An 18,923-nucleotide genomic window follows, 5' to 3' on the forward strand; every position below is an offset into this window, starting at 1 on the left:
TGCAGTCAGGCCAACTGGGCATGTCTGTCTTCCGCCGATGAACGCAGGAATAGGCTGCCCAGCACCCCCTGCAACCCAGAAGGATTAATTGCCTTTGAAGATGGATAGATGTAAAGGTCAGATTAAGCTAAATTACATCAAAAAATGAAAAACAACAAAAATAGAGTTTATTTCCCACACATCTATTTTCTCATAAGCATGGGCCTCGTGGACCTTATATACTGGTTGCTAATTTCTGTCATTAACACATTAAGTGGCTGACTCCAGAGTGCCAGATTAAAACAACAGTAAGGTAATGAGAATTAAAAGAAAACTAAAGCAGGCAGAAACACAGGTAAAATCTGTTTGGGAGAGTGGAAGACAGGCTGCGAGAACCCAAATTTGAAAACCCAAGTCCAAAGCATACTAGGAAAATAACCTCTGAACCTGACAAGTCCAGGAAGCTTATACCCCATAAATTAGCATCATGCCAAATTAATTGAGCATCTGCCTCAAACCGAGTGGAGTTGTTAACAATACACTAATAGGCTAATAGACAGCTATTTGAAATTACTTAACAAGTCAATGCAGTTTGAGGCCAGTGTGTGATGAATTAGGTATGCACTTTTGCACAATGATGAATAGTGCTGCTAATAAGCTTCCATTGCTTGTTAGCTACATTAGCCTTATATCTTCAGTAAAAAACTGCACACAACAAATATGTCTTGGCTGATGACTTTATTTGTGGTAAGAAGGGAAAATTGCGTAAATTTGTTTTTTCACTGAACTGTTGCTTTAAATAGAAGAGGGGGAAGAAATGCAAATGAATTTCCAAGGGGAGACAGCGGGGGGCCGGACGGCCGCTGCCTCCCCCGTAATTTCTCCGCTCTCTGAGTCTGTTTGATCCGCTGCCAGCCCACTCCACCACTGTTATTTCTCAGCACACAGACACATTGATTTCATGGCTGACGTACTGCATACATTAATATTGCAATTAGATCTCGTCTTACACAACACAGATTTGTTTTTTACACAATGTGGGCTTATATATCTCATATCTATATCCATATAGTACCTCTATGTAATAAAGTGTACAACATGCATTTTATATTTCATATTAACTATGTCTATGTACACTATCTTGCCAAACTATGTGGACACATGACCATCACACCTACATGAGCTTATTGGTCATCCCATTCCAAAACCAAGGGCATTAATATGGAGTAGACCCCCCCACACACTGACCCCCACAGCTATATCAGCCTCCACTCTTCTGAAAAGGCTTTCCACAAGATTTTGGAGTGTATCTGCAGGAATTTGTGCCCATTCAGTCAGAACAGCATTTGTGCAGACACTGATGTTGGACGATGATGATCTTCCTGGCTCATCCCAAAGTTCGTCCCAAAGGTGCTCAGTGGGGTTGAGGTCAGGGCTCTGTGCAGGCCACTGGAGTTCCTCCACACCAAACTCGTCATGGAGCTTGCTTTGTGCACAGGGGCTCAGTCATGCTGGAACAGGAAAGGGTCTTCCCCAAACTGGTGCCAAAAAGTTGGAAGCATAGAATTGTTTGCTGTTGCATTAACACCCTTCACTGGAACTAAGAAGCCTGAAAAACAGCCCCAGCCTATTATCCCTCCTCCACCAAACTTTATTGTCAGCATGACGCATTCCGGTAGGTAGCATTCTCCTGGCATCCACCACACCCAGATTCATCCATCAGATGGCCAGATAGTGAAACATGATTCATCAATCCAACAATCCAGAGTCCAGTGGCAGCGTGCTTTAAACCGCTCCAGTTGACGCTTGGCATCACACATAGTGATTTTAGGCTTGTGTGCAGCTGCTCAGCCATAGACACCCATTTCATGAAGCCCCCGATGCACAGTTCTTGAGCTGATGTTGCTTCCAAAGGCAGTTTGGAACTCTATAGTGAGTGATGTAACAGATGATAGGCGCTTCAGCACTTGGTGTCCCCACTCTGTGAGTTTGCATGGCTTACCACTTGGTGGCTTCCATTTTATAATAATAGCTCTTATAGTTTTATATATATATATATATATATATATAGTTTTTTTCTGCTGAAAATGTACAAAAACAAACACACACACAGCCTTTTCTTGGCATTCTCCTCAACGCTGCTGCATCCTGCCACTCTGTGAAAGGGAAAACAAGGTTCTGTTCAGTCAGACATCCAATCACGCCGCAGTCCCTCAGGCAGCAAGGGAGTGCAGCCTATGAATAATTGGAGGGATAATTGAATGTTATTAGATGGAGCACCAGGAGGGCAGACTTGCAGGGGCTGGGGCGACCAGGGCCGCGGCCATTTCAGGTCAGATTATTTTCAAAGCGAGGCGAGAGAGGTGTGATCTCTTTTTGCACCTCACAGTGCTTGTCCATTATTTTCTAAACATGACTTGTTTTGCTTTTGCAGTCCTATATTTTAAAAGATTCATTTTTTTCCATAAATTCTTTATCTATTCCCTGTTACTGTGCTTTGTGAAGTAGGTGACAAACATTTTACACATTTACAAGTTTATAAAATTTCAAGGACTGCTTTGCTAGCTTTTGCAGTTTGCTTTTGGGTCCACCAGGGGGCACCAGTTTACAAGACAGCTTTCTGTATTCTGTATTTCTATGTTTTAATGACTGTATGTTATGTTGTACATTTATAGATTTAAAAATCAATGAAAATAATGATTAAGAGCTCTTTTAAAACAAGATCCATCTGATAACTAGGTCCTAAAATTAAATCTGTCCTATAAAGTGATGTTTGGTAGAAACAAATGTACACATACATGTTCCCCCTTATCTCAAGATTGACCAATCAGCCAAGATGTTTTATGTTTGATGTTTACTTGCTACAATGCTAATGTAGCTAACCTTACACTCCACCAATTAGCATCATGCCTAAATCATTGGACACTTTTCTCAAACCTGAGTTCTCTTATAATCTCTAATAATAGATAGCATAATAGTCTTTAATACTAAATTGCTTGTGTGGTTTCTGACACTGTATGACACACTGTTATCTGTAAACATGGACAAAAGCTACCAGCAGTAACAGCAGCCATCCTGGATTTTTAAAAATACATCAAATACAGCATTGTGTCCATACAAACCCACTGGTCATGTCTGAACTGCAATAGCGACGGGCACCACGAAGAAACCTGCACTTACTCACAGTTCACACCAGGCAAACAGGAACACTGAGTTATGTTCCTCTTTTGCCTATTTGGCAGAACCTGCGACTGAAAGAATGTTGAAGAGCGCAAACAATTGCATTAACCTCAATTCAGCACTCATCACTTCTCTCATGCACTTTGTACTTGTTATTGTTAGATAAAAATCTATAGCCGGCCTGCCAAGCGAGTATTAAGAATTCAGATTTATCGGTGGGTCTGCTCTGGGGGGGGGGTCTCCACCACGCTAGTGTGTCTGTGAGCAGTAGACGCTGGTGAGTAACAATGAGACTGTTCTTGGCTTCTGTCCAATTATCTCTCACTCTCTCTCTCTCTGCCTCTCCTCCCCTCTGCTGGCTAGACGCGTCCTTGTGTGCTCTGCAGGGTGTGTAGGTTTGTGTGTGTGTATGTGTGTGTGTGTGTGTGTTTGAAGGTGGGCCAATGTGCAGGTGATATGTATATATATATATATATATATATATATATATATATATATATATATATAGAGAGAGAGAGAGAGAGAGAGAGAGAGAGAGAGAGAGACAGAGAGATAAAGGAAGCATCATTGTCTCTGCTTGTCTTTTGTTTTTATGAGAATGAGAAGCAAAGAGACAGAAAGAAAGAAAGAAAGAAAGAAAGAAAGAAAGAAAGAAAGAAAGAAAGAAAGAAAAAGAAAAATATAAAAAAAAGGAGAGAGAGGTAAGGGGAGCACTGTTGTCTCTCCTCGTCTTTTGTCTTCATGAGAGAAAAAAAGACAACAAAGAGAGAGAGACAGAGACAGAAAAAGACAGAGAGAGAGGCAGAGACAGAAAAAGACAGAGAGAGAGGCAGAGAAAGATAGAGAGAGGGGGTAAAAAGAGTTCCTTTGTTTCCACTCATCTTTTGTTCTCATGAGAGAGAGAGAGAGAGAGAGAGAGAAAGAGGGATAAAGAGAATGAACATAGTATTGGCATCAGACTCTATGAATGCTGCATGAGGACTGTCTGACTACATTTATTAGCCCCTGTCTGTCTGTCTGTCTGTCTGCGTTCTCGCCCAGCAGAATTATAAACAACTCCCACCTACGGCGCACATGCTACTATATGGAGCAGCAGAAAGCCAGTCTGAGTGCTGCAGTGATTCCAGCCAATTACCCTGAAGAATGCTGCTGTGACCTGTCTGCTCCAGGATCAACAAGCATCGCAGTAAACATCCACTGGTGCAGTGACATCCAATCAAACGTTGCATTTTTTAACCACAAAGCATGGAATTGAGTCTAACAATGCTTTAGGATCTTTTATCTGCACACTTGCATACCTACACACCCACACACACACTTCCAGAGCTCTATTGTCCTAAATGACATGCTCTGCTCTGCACATTCAGATGGATTTGCTCTGGCTGAATTCATTCTAAATGTTCCAACATCACACATTTCACTTCTTCTTCTTGTGTTTTCCAGCATTAACCTGGCAAAAAGTCAAATTTCCACACCAAATCTGGTCAGTCGATCAGCCAAGTCATGGCTGGTGTCCGAACTTTGCTTCTTTAGTTTGGCACCGGAGCTACGAGGCTAATGTAGCTAACAAGCACACATGCTTCTAGCGCTCCATTGTCTTGTCTGACATGCTCTGCTCTGCACACTCAGATGGATTCGCTTTAGCTAAATTCTTTCCAAATGTTCTGAGGGCTGCTACAGAAAACAGAACGCACCATTCGAGCAAAGCTGACAGTGTCGACTGGAAATTGCCTGTCACCTCACGTCCTCCTTTAATATCGGACCAAAAGGGTTTCATAGAGAGCTTCATTTCATTTCCTGTCCTTTGCGTGTGCTCCATATCAAAGGGGCAGTGAAGAACAAGTGACATCTAAGGTGCGAGGTTAAAGGCAATGCATGTGTTTGTTTTTGTACAGTTGGAAAACTGAGAAAATACCTTTTCTCAGGTCTTCCTTATTTCTTATAACCTACATATGTGGAACATATTATTACAACACATTGGACCTGACACATAAAGTATTGTGCAAAAGCCAGAAACCACCTTTCATCCATTTAATTTCCAGTCAAAACAGCAATTAAGTTCAAGTTACTCATTTTCCAGGAGATATATCTGAGAAGATAATATAGAAGGCAATCACCTTGCATGAGTAAGGAGAAAGTCAGAGAAAAATATGACTCCTAACAACCACCTGGAAGACGTGGTAGACACTAAAACTGCCCCCATCAGATAAACAGCACTTAAATCTTTCATCTTTGAGAGAGAGGAGAAAATCAAGCTGCTTCAGATCTGAAAACGTCCACAGGCGTTTCTGTCCATCCTTCCACTGTGAGAAGATGACTCAGCACTATGGGTCTAAAAGAATGTGTAGCTGTCAAGAAGCCTCACTGAGAAAAGGAGACGGACACATCAAACAAAGAAGCTAAACAATGGACTGACCACCCCAGAGTCCAGACCTCAACATCACTGAATGTGTTTGATTACTTCAGAAAATGATCAACCAACTTCTAAGACTGAACTTTGGAGGTGTGTCTGCAGAATCTTTGAGAAACTGAAGGTGAGTCTCCTGAAAAGAATGGAAGCTGTAATGGATAAATATATACACATGTACCCCGTGACTCAGAAGGAGAAGTGGCTTAGAAGATGTGTATATATATATATATATATATATATATATATATATATATATATATATATATATATATATAATGTTCATTACAATATGCCAAAGTCTTGCTTTTCCTTACTTTTCCAATTAAGACACTTAATATGATGTAAAGTAAACTAACACACTTCTATAACCTAAGAATAGCTCTGCCAGTTTGCATTGAAGTACCTGTAGTTACTGAATAATAAGCCTTAGTATGTAATAAGCCTGAGATTTTCAGAGGTTAAATAGGAGGCTGATGTAGTATGTAAACATTGTCAAAACATTCACACAGTTTGTACAGTCCATATATGGGAATAAGCTTGCAATAGCAGCTTGCTTTGAATTAAAGCACAAATTTATTTATATCAACCTATTCAGACTACAGCAGTTCAGTTCCACCACTTCATATTGAAGTTATAAGCAGTGTTTCAGCCCAGACTGAACGGGGCAGTCAATCAGAACTGAGAACATTTACATATACATCTTAAAGGCAAAGTAACAATAATAGCCCCTTTAATTCTAAGGGGTATGAGAGGTCAAGGAAAATGGTCAGGTAGAAATGAATCATGACTGTGTTTAGTAAAACCACACAAATCGTAATAAATTATAAGAAAAATAGTATGATATGAGCTTTTGCAAGAATCAGACACCATTACTTTAAATATTATCTGTTGGCACTTTTACCCCTTCTCACCCCTTGTTAGCCACGTTAGCATTCAAAGATATCCCTTTCTTATTATTTGTAATGGTACATTCTAGAACCACTTGTCCTACAAAGGCCATGCGAAGGCGCTGTGTCAGCCTCATTACAGCACAGTCTTAGCGTGGTTAGCCGAGAGCCATCATCAATAATGCCCTTTGATTAGTTATGGAGGCCACGGCTGTCACGGCTCCACCTCCCAGACAGCAAGGCCAACTGCACCAGTGGACAAAAGTGGGTCAGGAAAACACCGCCTGCTCTCCTGAACCATCAGTAAACACTCGTTAGCCGCACATCTGGGAGACTAACGAGCTGCAATTAACAGCCATGGCTAATTTTCTCAGACAGAGTTGTTAGGTAATAGATTTAGCGCCCATCTTAAGCCCTGACAGGAATATAAAGACACTCAGGTTTGCCTTAGGAGGACATTCATTAGGACACAGTGTGCCAAACTCCAGATATAGCTCATGTATTCTCTTTATTCTGCAATCTTTATGGCCCACATCTGGCCCCCTAAGTTTAATTTAGGCTTTCCTAATATGAGTCCTTACACTCAGGTTCATGTAGAGGCAGCATTTGGCAGGGAATTTAAGGGGATGATCTAATGTTGAACCATTTGGAGCCTCAGAAAAGTGCCCTGCATTGGAGGGTCACATTGCTTTCCTATTGCGTAATGCATGCCAATCATTCACAATATTCCTGCTGGGAGTTATACAACCTTTATATGAATCAGATTTCAACCATGTGGGTAGAGCCTTTGTGACAAATAATATCTCCAAATAATTGTGTGTGGGTCTGCAGAGATGAGGATGCCTTGTATCTGAGATTTTATGTAACGCATCACTGTTGGTGCAGTGTTAGCATGTTTGGAGGCCTGCTTTGGAAAATCCTCAGGCCTCTGATGCATGGCGCATGTAACAGGCATGTCTGTGTGCTGTGGTGCGTACAGGCCGAGCTCAATTGAAGCCTTTTTTTCTGAATTGACAGTGTGAGTGGGTGTAAGAAAGGCAGGGATAGGAGGATAAAGCAATGCATCACCGCCAAGCCAGAACTGGAGCCATCGCTGATTTAGACTGACCCCTTGTGGCAGAGGGTGGTACTTCCATTCTTTTTTAATAATACTTGTTATATAAGTCAGTAAATAAATAAATAAATGCAGCCGTATGCAGAAGTATGCAGAACACCCCTGGTCAAATTATATCGTTAATATTTGTTCTAAGTGAAAATAAGTTTCATATTCTGTCTCTACAGAAAAAAAAAAATCCTTAAATATGGCATTTTCCTGCAAATATATTTTTACATATTGGAAAAAAATAAATAATAAATGAGCATAACTTTGGTGAAGGACATATTTTGTGTTTTTTATTTTAAATAGTTAAAATATCAGCAAATAAACAGTTATCGTGCATTAAAATGTGCAGAACTGTGCTCTCTGTAGAAGATGTGTTCACTTATTTACACTCGGAAAATCAACAAAACGTGTCATTTAACCTCCCTAACTTTGAACTAGTGGAAAAAAAAAGAAAAGAAAATTCTCTTAAATGACTTGAAATAAAATCATGTTACATACAGCCATAATATACAAGAAAAGTTACAAAGAAATTTACAATTTCTGAATAATTAAATTGTTAAACAGAGTCGTTCAGAGTGTTTTGGTGTGAAATGCTCCATTCTAGAGAAACTTGCCGAGTCAGAATTTTTTACAGTGGTGGTGATAGGAACCAGACATCCACCTTTAAAACCTCCTTCACAGAAAGTTTTTGCATGAAATGGTGCCTGATGTCTGAGACATTGAGTGCGTTTACATGCACTTCATTTTGTCAGTAATCCGATCAACACGTTTACATGCACTTGAGTAATCAGATAATGGAAAACTCCAGGTCTACATGAGTCAGACAGTAATCAGATTTCTGCTTTGCAACCAGCCAATAAACTCACTGAAGAAGACGTGACGTAAACGTAATGTAAAACTAAAACTTCATGCTGCAGCTTTTTTTATAAACATCACGCCACTTTACCTGAAAATATGAGCACACATCATCTAGAAGATGAAGAATATTTAAATCCTTCATTTCATCAAGCATGTAGTCGGTTTCAGCATCACTCCAAAAGTATTTTACTGCTCGCTTATTTCTGGTACCGACATCTGTTTTCGCACAAGCACAGACTGAGAAATCCTAAAGAAGTCAGAGTAAGAGTTTACATGTACTGAGAAATCTGATTACTGAGCTAAAATCCAGCCTCTTTATCAGACTTCTTAATCACACTTCTAGACCTTACTCCGATCTAAGAAATCAAGAGTGTGCTGTTTACATGACAATTTGAATAATCAGATAACTATAGAAATCCGAATATGATCGGATTATTGAGTGCATGTTTAAAGAAATCTGAGTCAGTAAGTTTCTGTTTAATGCACTATTTGACATCAAACCACTTTGAATTACTTTTTTTACATCTCAATTGAGATAGGCAGAATATTAAGCAGAAAAGGTACCAACAATATAAGGTTTATGTGGGTAATGATATACAGGCCTGTCTATACTTTTAAGTATATTTACAGCATATATGTTTGGAGATTAGCATAGATTTACTATTTTTTTTTTTGTATTTCTGTTCATTACCTTTTGAGAATTTGTTGCACCATTACTTTCAAATTTTATTTGAACTTGTTTTTGACTTCCCAGCTAAACTCTGATTTGTCCAACCTTTCACAGAGATGCTTTTGTGCTGTGTTCGGAGACTGGACGACGACTTAAACATGCACGTCGGCAGGCAGGCATACATGCAGACACAGGAAAGAGTCGAGGAGTGATAGCTCTACTTTAGAAAATAAACAAACCGTGCTTGTGCCCTTGCATTCCCAAGAGATCAAGTTTGGCAAGCCGGTCATGCTGTGGGAACTGTAACTGGAGTTGTGAAGCGGGACTGATATGACAGAGGGGTCTAATCTGGACCTACCTGTTATGGGGGAAAGAATAACACCGTTTTTGATATTTTATTATCCAGATGAGTTGGGCACACAGAGTGGCATTGTGCGGTTGGGGTTAAGTGGCCCAGAGAAGGGTTTAGTGCAGAGTGAAAGCCTGAACACTGCGATAAAAGAGCCACTTGTTTTAGAGGTCTCTCACGCCCAGGCCCTGGGTCATAACCGGTGGAGGCTCTGAGGGCTTGGGGACAGCTTAGAGGGGTCGAGGAGACTTCTGGAGGTCATCCAGGTCAAGGGAAAGGGAGTCTCTTTGTGGCTCAAGTGAGGTGAAACAACAGTGACATAGTCCAGAAAGCTTATTGGGCTTTGGTAGAGGTGGGAGCTGATCATGGTTGAAAAATGCAAGCACATGGAGCTGTGTTGGAATATTACTAAGATTGGATGAAGGACTTAAGTAGCAGGTTTTAAGGGATTCTCATAGTTATAGGCCTTGATGATATCACTGCTATGCCTAATAGCAACATTATAATAAAAAATGGGAATGGGAAACTGGGCAAGTTGTACACATTTTATTAGAAACCCCCTTGTAGCTCCATCTTGATGGTGTACAGTTAGAGACTGTAGCTCATTTGTTCATGCACAGTTAGCCATCCTCCAATCTTTCATGAATGGTCAGTTTCTGATCACAGATTTTTATCCCCAAAAATATGGGGATAAAATGTATGGTTGGCGTGATCTTTTTTTTTTTCTGTTCGACATCTCTGTCTCTTATTCTGTCATCTTCTAATGTGTTGGATTGTGTTGCTTTATTTTTGTGGTATTTTCTTTTGGCAGGTTTTGTTTTGGTCATGAAATTTGTTATGTTGCTTTGAATTTGAGAAAGGTGCTATAATAATAATAATAATAATAATAATAATAATAATAATAATAATTAGTAGTAGTAGTAGTAGTAGTAGTAGTAGTAGTAGTACCAGTAGTAGTAAGTCATAACTGTACAAAAAATGGTTCTTCAACTGTTCTTTAGTAAAGGGAGTGGTTCTATATAGAACCGTTTCATGCTTAAATGGTCCTTGGCATGGTGAAATGGTTCTTCAGGTTGATGGAGAATTTGCTATATACTATATAGAACCTTTTTTTATAATAGTTCTAACTAGCATCAAAAGGGGTAAGCTTGACATTGTAACAGCAGAAGAACCCTTTTTTCAAAACAGTGGAGGAGCCATTTTCAGAAAACCACATACAACACATTCTTCATTAATCTGGAGAACCATGAGCTCTATATAGAACCATTTCTTGCTTGCCATATGGTGCCATATAGAAATGGTTCTGTATAGCACCAAAAAAGGTTCTTCTGCATTCTTAAGAAGATTGTTCTTCAAGGGTTCTTTAGTAAAGAAAATGGTTCTATATAGAACCATGAACGCTCAAAGAACCATCTGCATGATTATATGGTTCTTTGCATCACTAAATGGTTTTTCATTTTGATGGAGAATGTGCTGTAGATGGTTCTACATAGAACCTATTGAAAAATGGCTCTTCTAATGTTATAAGCTTGACATCATAACACCAGAAGAACCATTTTTGGTGCTATGTAGAAGTACTTTAAAAAAAGCTCTATGTAGAGCCATATACAGCACATTCTGCACCAATCTGAAGAACGCTTTCATAATACAAAGAACCCTTTAATTATGCAAAGGGTTCTTTGAGTGTTCATTTTTCTTTACTATAGAACCCTTGAAGAACCATCATTTTTAAGAGTGCATAGATAAACCAGCTTAGACTCAAAGCTGCTAACATGGAAAGGCACTGACTACAGAATAAGGCACAAATTCAGGGGTCTATACTTGACAGGGGAAGTGATTTTATTACCTTGTCTTTCTGAAGAAGAAGGCCACTGCAGTGAGTAAGTTGTCGCCCCCTTGTGGACCCAAAAGCTTATGCTAGGTTATTCTCCATTTGGAATGGGAATTCAAGTGCATACATTTTTAAAAATTAATTTTTTACATCCCAAAACTAAATAATCCTAATATGTTCATTAACATCTCCTATTATCATATATGCAAAAATGAGAGCTTAATTCCAAACATATTTTACAGTCACTGGTGTTATATGAATATGGTGTAACACCAGTGACTGTGACTCCAGTGACATTCTGGTTAAAATTGAGGATTTTGTAAATTGGCTGACTCATTGGTGGTCAGGTGACCTTGTGCAACTATTTAAAATCAATAATAAAAATGATATAAGGCATTATTTTGACAAAATAATTACATAGCCGTTAAAGCACATAACACCAGTGACACATAGAAGTCATGTGCTGCCTGATAAACAAAATTATTAATAAATTAATTAAATATAGTGAGCAAGTGTGACTCGCCTTCTCATGCCTTGAGATGCTTCCTCTCTGATGAGCCTCGACCCAAAGAAGCAGTTAATTAAGCTGAAAATACTGTGTTAAAATGTAAAATAAGAGTCCTGATTAACACCAGTGACCAAAATCTCTGTATTTATAAAAAAATCATATTTTTTAAATATAGAATAACATCAATGATATGAAAGGTAAATATGAATCTGTTTAACACAAATTCCTAAGTTAAACCTCTAAAATATTATTTATCTTAAAAATGGTTGAAAATTGGTTTTATGACAAGTTGTTTTACAGATGCAGAGTGAATATGAAACAGGATAAAATAAGAAAAATCAGAGAAATCATAAGGGAAAATTATTATTTAATCTTAGGTCGAAAGTGTAAATGTACATATCGACTTTTGGAGCTGTGCCTAATATATCTTCACAAAAATAAGGAACGAAACTTTTGAGTGCTGTTCAATGAACTGGGGCCCCTTGGTGGACCCAAAAGCAAACTGACCTCCTTTTCATTTTTTTGCTGTAGCAAAAACTACTTGGTACAAATTGTGACCGACAGACGAACACAGTTTCCATGCATTTGTGAATATATGCTTTTCAGACTGCATATATTTGCCTTTCTGTGGCATGTTGTTGTGGATCCACTGCCAACACTCAAATACAAAGTGTCTTCCAGACAGCGTATGTATTACATTAGATCAGGGAGAATGAAACAAAAGCATCATATCACTGATTCTCAGCCTGTCTCTTTGGATGCTGCAGCTTGAGGAATGGGGCCATGAGGACAAAAACAGCATTATTCATAGGCTCTCTTGTTTTTTTAAGCATCATTTCATTTTTAAAAAAATGCTAGGGGAATAATTGATATGATTTAGCACATCGTTTGTCTTGGACAGGCTGTACCCTAGTCAGCTTAAAACATATACTTGTGCTTCTTCTTATAGCCGACGAATGTGCCTAAGGCATGATCACGTCCCTCATCTTAGCCAAAGGAGAAATCGCGTTCTCAACAAAAAACCTGCAGGAAATTGATAAAATTCACAATCTCAGCGAAGTGACTAATGTGATTAGTAAACGTTAATCAGCTATTCACTGCTGCGCTCTGAAGCCTGATGTGTTCGGCCCAGTCTCCTTAAAGGATGAACCTCCTGCTTGCGCAGATAGATTCAGGGTTTTCTGGATTGACTGTAAGCTTGTGTTCTTAAAACAGTAGTGCTTTGAATTCTGGAACACACACAAGCATGTATACACATACACTTGTCTAGTGTAATCCTTATTACAGTCTGCTTATGCCTTTCTTGGGCAATCAGACTTCTGGAAATAACAGAGCCCCGCTTTCCGTGATGAGATCCACTCAGAGCTTTTAGCAGCACCGCACAAATATGATGCATTGCTAAAATAGTAGCAGCAGCTTTCGTGAAGGTTAAATTTCATCTTTACTTTGGCCCATTTTTGTCGATAACAGTGTGTCATAGAGTATCAGAAGCCACATAATCAAGTCTATGAGAGATTACTGAACAACTCCACATGGTTTGAGGCAAATGTGATGTGATTTATGCATCTTTTCATTTTGCTAATTGGTGGGGTATACATTTACTTGGCTTTTTAGCTACTTCTGTAGGTTGGTGCCCCCTGGTGGACCCAAATGCAAACTCCATGTTGCTATATTTGGATAAACTTCTAATTTCCTTCATTAGGGAAATGTACTTTCTACCAGTCATCACTGACATATTCAATCTCTATAAGATGCATAAAAAGGACGTGATGTGCGTTTTTATATCTGCATACATATTTGTATTTATATCCATGTGCATTTTCTATTTTAAATATAGTCAGAGTCATCAAAGCTTTTAATTGCCTATTTCAGTTATTAAACTGTGCTGGTCTGGTTGCACCATTTGATCTATCTGGTTGAGCCACCTGACTTTTCAGACTAAGTGCAAACTAAGTAGGCACCTGAAGAAACTTTTGTCCTTGAACTTGAGTTTCTACTTACATTTTTTTCAAATAAATATTTATTGTAATAATTACATATTTTCATGGTTCTCCTGAGGTCAGATCAACTGACACCCATTTTAACCACAACTCAAAATAAGTTTTTCTAAAATGACTACTGACCTTGGCATTGCACTATGAAGGTCACATGGGGTCTTCTTTATGATGGTAGACACTGGCCACTTTTTCATAAAAGCATGTCAAAATAAAAGTCCTTTGTTTTTGATTGCGCCGCCTGACGTGAGAAAGTAAGAACTTGCAGACAAACATTTTTCAACGTTTTTAAAGTTGCCTTATTTGCAACATATTTTTTGTTTTAAATCATTTTCAAAGATAAATTCATGCCAAACTATTTTATTTAGAATTTGCTTAACTAAATTGCCTGTTTTGATAGTTTACTCAATCAACATATATGGTTGCATGGTTCCACCACCTGACATTTTTAGACTTTTGGAGGCAAAAAAGAAATTAATTTTATATAGATGCACTGAAAATCACATAAAAGAGGCATTATTGATATGTAATGTAATTTTTATTTTTTGGGGGAAAATAATAGACTTATATACCATATGAATATTATAGCTACAGAATTTTATCTTTCAATTTATTAACTTTTTTAAAAGCTATATTGATATAATCAAGGGCAGCACTCAGCTTTATTAGTACACATCAAATTTTTAATGCTAGCACTATGATATTACAGTATAAGTCATACAATAATAATTCTTGTTGTGGAAATATATCAGCAATTTAAGATCTGTCCAACCATAAAGGTGCAACATTTTTGTCCACATTTATTTATTGTGTGGAATCAAATGCAGTTTTCAGTCGAGCTCTGTTTGGTGCTTGATAACTGCAGTTAACTGCTGCTGTATCTTCCTTCAAAGAGCAAATTAATGGAAATTATTAATAAGCCATTCATTATACATAACAATACATCAGAAGGGAGCCCTCAGGAGAAACACGCAAAATGTTTCAACCTCAATTTTTGAATCAAACCACTTTCATTAGCTTTGCTGTCGTCAGTTAGCATCGGGGTCAGTTGCATCCTCTTTCAGACTCTGAGCTTTTTGTGATTTCTAGCAAAATGCTGAACTCTTTAACGTAGAAATCCTCCAGAAAACTGAAAAGCAAGAGCTACACAGTGCTGATCACTATATATAATACTAGATCATTTATTGGTGAATGTCAGTTCTTTAATCAGCATTTTATTCCCTCTAACAAAACTCCCTGTAGAAATTATCAACAATGTTTATAATATTAGGCATGATGTTAACACCCATCACCATAATGTTAGCAACACTGCAGCAATGCTTATTCTGGAGAATCGGCTCACATTTTAAATCAAACCACATTAAATAACTCAGTGTTTAGCCAGAAATCACAAATTAGCTCAGATTCTGAAAGATGATGTGATGTCATTATATTGTTTTTGCCCTTTATTAACCTCTTAAAATCCCAGGTTTATTATCTGCTAATGCTTATTATTTAGCAACTACAGGGACTTCAATGCAAATGGGCCAAGCTATTCTTAGGTTATAGAAGTGTGTAATAAAACTTTGGGCCCACCAGTGGGGCCTGACCATTCAAGGCCATCCTGGCTTCTGTGTTTTTATATGTAATTCTGACAAAAAAAAAAAAGGTAAATCTAAAAATGGTTTTCGTTGGGGACTATTTTGCCTTTGAAGACCTTCCATGTACATCTCCACCATTGTCTAAACTTGTTAACCCCTTAAAATCTCTGGGTTACTACTTACTAAGGTTTATAATTCAGTAACTACAGGGACTTCAATGCAATCTAGTCGAGCTATTCTTAAGTTATAGGAGTCTGTAATAAAAGCTTTAGGGTCACCAGTTAACCCTGGCCTTTCAAAGAGGCAAATAAATATTAAGATCATTCCTGAAGATTAAAACTCCAATTTCAGTTTTGTCTTCAAACATCTTTCACTGACTGGTTATCCCATTTTCTTTTTCAAAGAGTTCACAATTCTTGCTATAGTTTTAGCTTTATCTATGGTAGGCAGGGTTGCCAGGTCCACAAAAAAATCTCCAGTCCAAAGTTTGCTTGAGGATTGCTTTCCTATGATACAGCAAAGCAGAAAATCCTAGGAGGCCATGGGAGCATCCCAAGGTGTGTGCTTGTCTTCCATGCTTCAAATATTAACGCAATTAGGGCAAACCAGGCAGATACTTTATGAGGATATGTAATCTGAGGTCAGAGGAAATGATGTCATCCTGCTGAAACAGAACATGTCCCCAGAATCTATGAAGAAATTCAGTAACTCCAGGCACTCCACTCTAAATAAGCGGCAGACGACACTCAGGGGAAAACACAGTAAATGTGTTGTGCTGATTCTGGAACACGCACACAAACCAGACAGGTTCAGAGCGAGTTCACTCCAGCCTGCCTTTTATGTGATGAGTCTTTCATGTCTGCCTGCTGCAAACGTGGGCCGCTCTGAGTCTGGAGCAAAGAGAGACTAATCAGCACTTCATACCGAACGCTCACATCAGCTCGAGCTCCATCTTCCTCAGCGCTCAGACGGAATGCTTAATTCTTTATTACAGCGCTGCATAACTGACATGATTAAAATGCATTAATGTGTTATAATTCATGCACAAACAGTCTTCGCTGTATGCTCAGTCTATATTGACACAACATAGACGTGAGCACCAAACCGAGAACCGGGTGATTTCATTAGTCTGATCTGCATATTCAAAGCAGGTAATAATTTGATATTGCTGATGTCACTTACCCACTTAAGGCCTTATTCAGCTCCATACTAGAATGTCATGCTTTCAGCCCACATCAATGGTCAGTTTCTGACTACAGAGCCGCTCTTGGCTGGATATTTTTGAGTGGTGAACCACTCTGAACCTACCAGTGGCACTGACTGACATAAGAAAGTGTGCAGCAACAGACGGATGACAGTCTGCAACTGTACTCCTATTGAGTGGACCTATAAGGTAGATGTTTCTAATAAAGTGTCCAGCCAGTGGAAGTACAAGGTAGGTGTTTCTATTAAAGAGGCCAGTGAGTGGAAGTATAAGGTAGGTGTTTCTAATAAAGTGGCCAGTAAGTGGAAGTACAAGGTTGATATTTCTAATAAAGTGGCCAGTAAGTGGAAGCATAAAGTAGGTGTTTCAAATAAAGTGGCCAGTATTAGGTAGGTGTTTCTAATAAAGAGAACTGTGAGTGGAAGCACAAGGTAGGTGTTTCCAATAAAGTGGACTCTGAACATGGCTCTCAATCATCCAGGTCTGCTTCTTTTCAGATGCCTGCCTTTAGTTCCACTAGATGGCAGTGCATCATAAGATTAAACATTTTTAGGCTCAAAAAGATATTCAACAGAGAATCGACATTAACTAGCTCAGAACTGAACTAAAACCAGGCATATTTCAAATATATTGTTTTTTTTTGTTTGTTTGTTTTTTTCGTGTGATGTAACCAGGGCTATAAAAGCAGCCACTTTGGGCCCCCAAGTCATGAGTATTTTTATTAGTATCATTTGTCTAATACAGTATAATGAGTCCAGATAGTTTCTTACAGTTTTTCTGATCAGAATAATTTAAACTTTCCTTCTTTTTGTTTTCTTACAATTAGAATGTTGCTTACAGCCTCTTGTTCAGGAACAGCCCTGAGGGTGACTCAATCTTCTGCAAATCAGCTGCAGAAACAAATCATGAAGCAACTGACTGAGTTATATTTAACTGAGGATATTTGGGCCCAACACTAAAAATGCACTAAAAATTCAGAAATGAGGAAAACTTCCAAGTAAACCTGTTCTACTCGTATCCTAACTGTGCTATCCGCATTGGCCCAGAGAAGATGGGTTCCCCTTCTGAGTCTTGGTCCCTCTTGGTGGTTCTTCCTTATGCTCTTCAGGAGTTCCTCCTGACACTGTATCCCTCAGTGATGCTCATTAGAGGGCACAAGCTGCTCTGGGACAATGTCTGTTGGAAAAAGCACTATGAAAAGGAAACTGAACAGAACTGAAAAAATTAATTTAGCCAGTGCACAAGAATATTAAAAACATAGCATTTTAATGTGTCTAAGAAAGAATGAAAGAATGACATAACTGGTGTAACTAATATTCATTCATGTATGGCAACTTATTAGCACTGTTTGGATGAAGAGTGAAACTCCTAAGCTCCTCTTTTCCATAAGCAGCAGAGTTTAATTCAGAATGAGCCAAGAGGATAATGGGATTATATGAATAAGAACCAGGATGTTCCATTTCTTCCAACAGTGTAACAATACATGAGTGAGTCACATTGGCACATCCAATAAACCTAGCATAAAGAAAGGACAGAAATTTGGATAGCAAAATAAACTACAATCTTATTCCCTTTAGCTGAGTGGCTGGGTCAGATATATTTCAGTCATGTTTCAAATGAAAATGCAGCACCTCCCACTGTTTATTCCAGTACATCTGAAGTAGTACACTTTGTTTTTGAGGCAGCAGGTGTACAGGAACAGCCAGTCTTTTGGGGTTAGCATTAGCCTAACCTGGACTCCAGGGCATTTAATAGGCTCCCAGATGTACTGCCTGAGAGGCCACCTGATTCAACTGCACCAGACGACACCATAGTCTCATGACCTTGTGTGGCAAAAATAGCAGTGGACCAGCTGGTATTAACCCTTACAAAAAAGTATACACACACACACACACACACACACACACACACACACACACCCACCCACACACACACACACACACGCACACATCTTCTAAGATGCTTATCCTTTGGGTCACGGTGCGAGCTGGAGCCTATCCCAGCAGTCATTGGGCAGAAGGTAGGATACACCCTAGGATACACCCAGTCCATTGCAGGGCAGACAGACAGACATATAGTACATTCACACACACACTCACACCTAGGGGCAATTTAGCATGTCCAATTGGCTTTGGACTGTGGGAGGAAACCGGAGAACCCAGAGGAAACCCACGCAGACAAGGGGAGAACATGCAAACTCCACACAGAAAGGACAATGGCCGCCCAGCTGGGAATCGAACCCAGGCCCTTCTTGCTGAGAGGCGACAGTGCTACCCACCAAAAAAGTATAATTAAAGTTACTTTATTAAGTTAACTTTAGTAAAATTCAAGAATATTTTCCAAGTATAATTCAATTAGTAAGTATAATAAA

This window comes from Colossoma macropomum, unplaced genomic scaffold (genome assembly GCF_904425465.1).
Source record: "Colossoma macropomum unplaced genomic scaffold, Colossoma_macropomum, whole genome shotgun sequence".
Classification (NCBI taxonomy): Eukaryota; Metazoa; Chordata; class Actinopteri; order Characiformes; family Serrasalmidae; genus Colossoma; species Colossoma macropomum.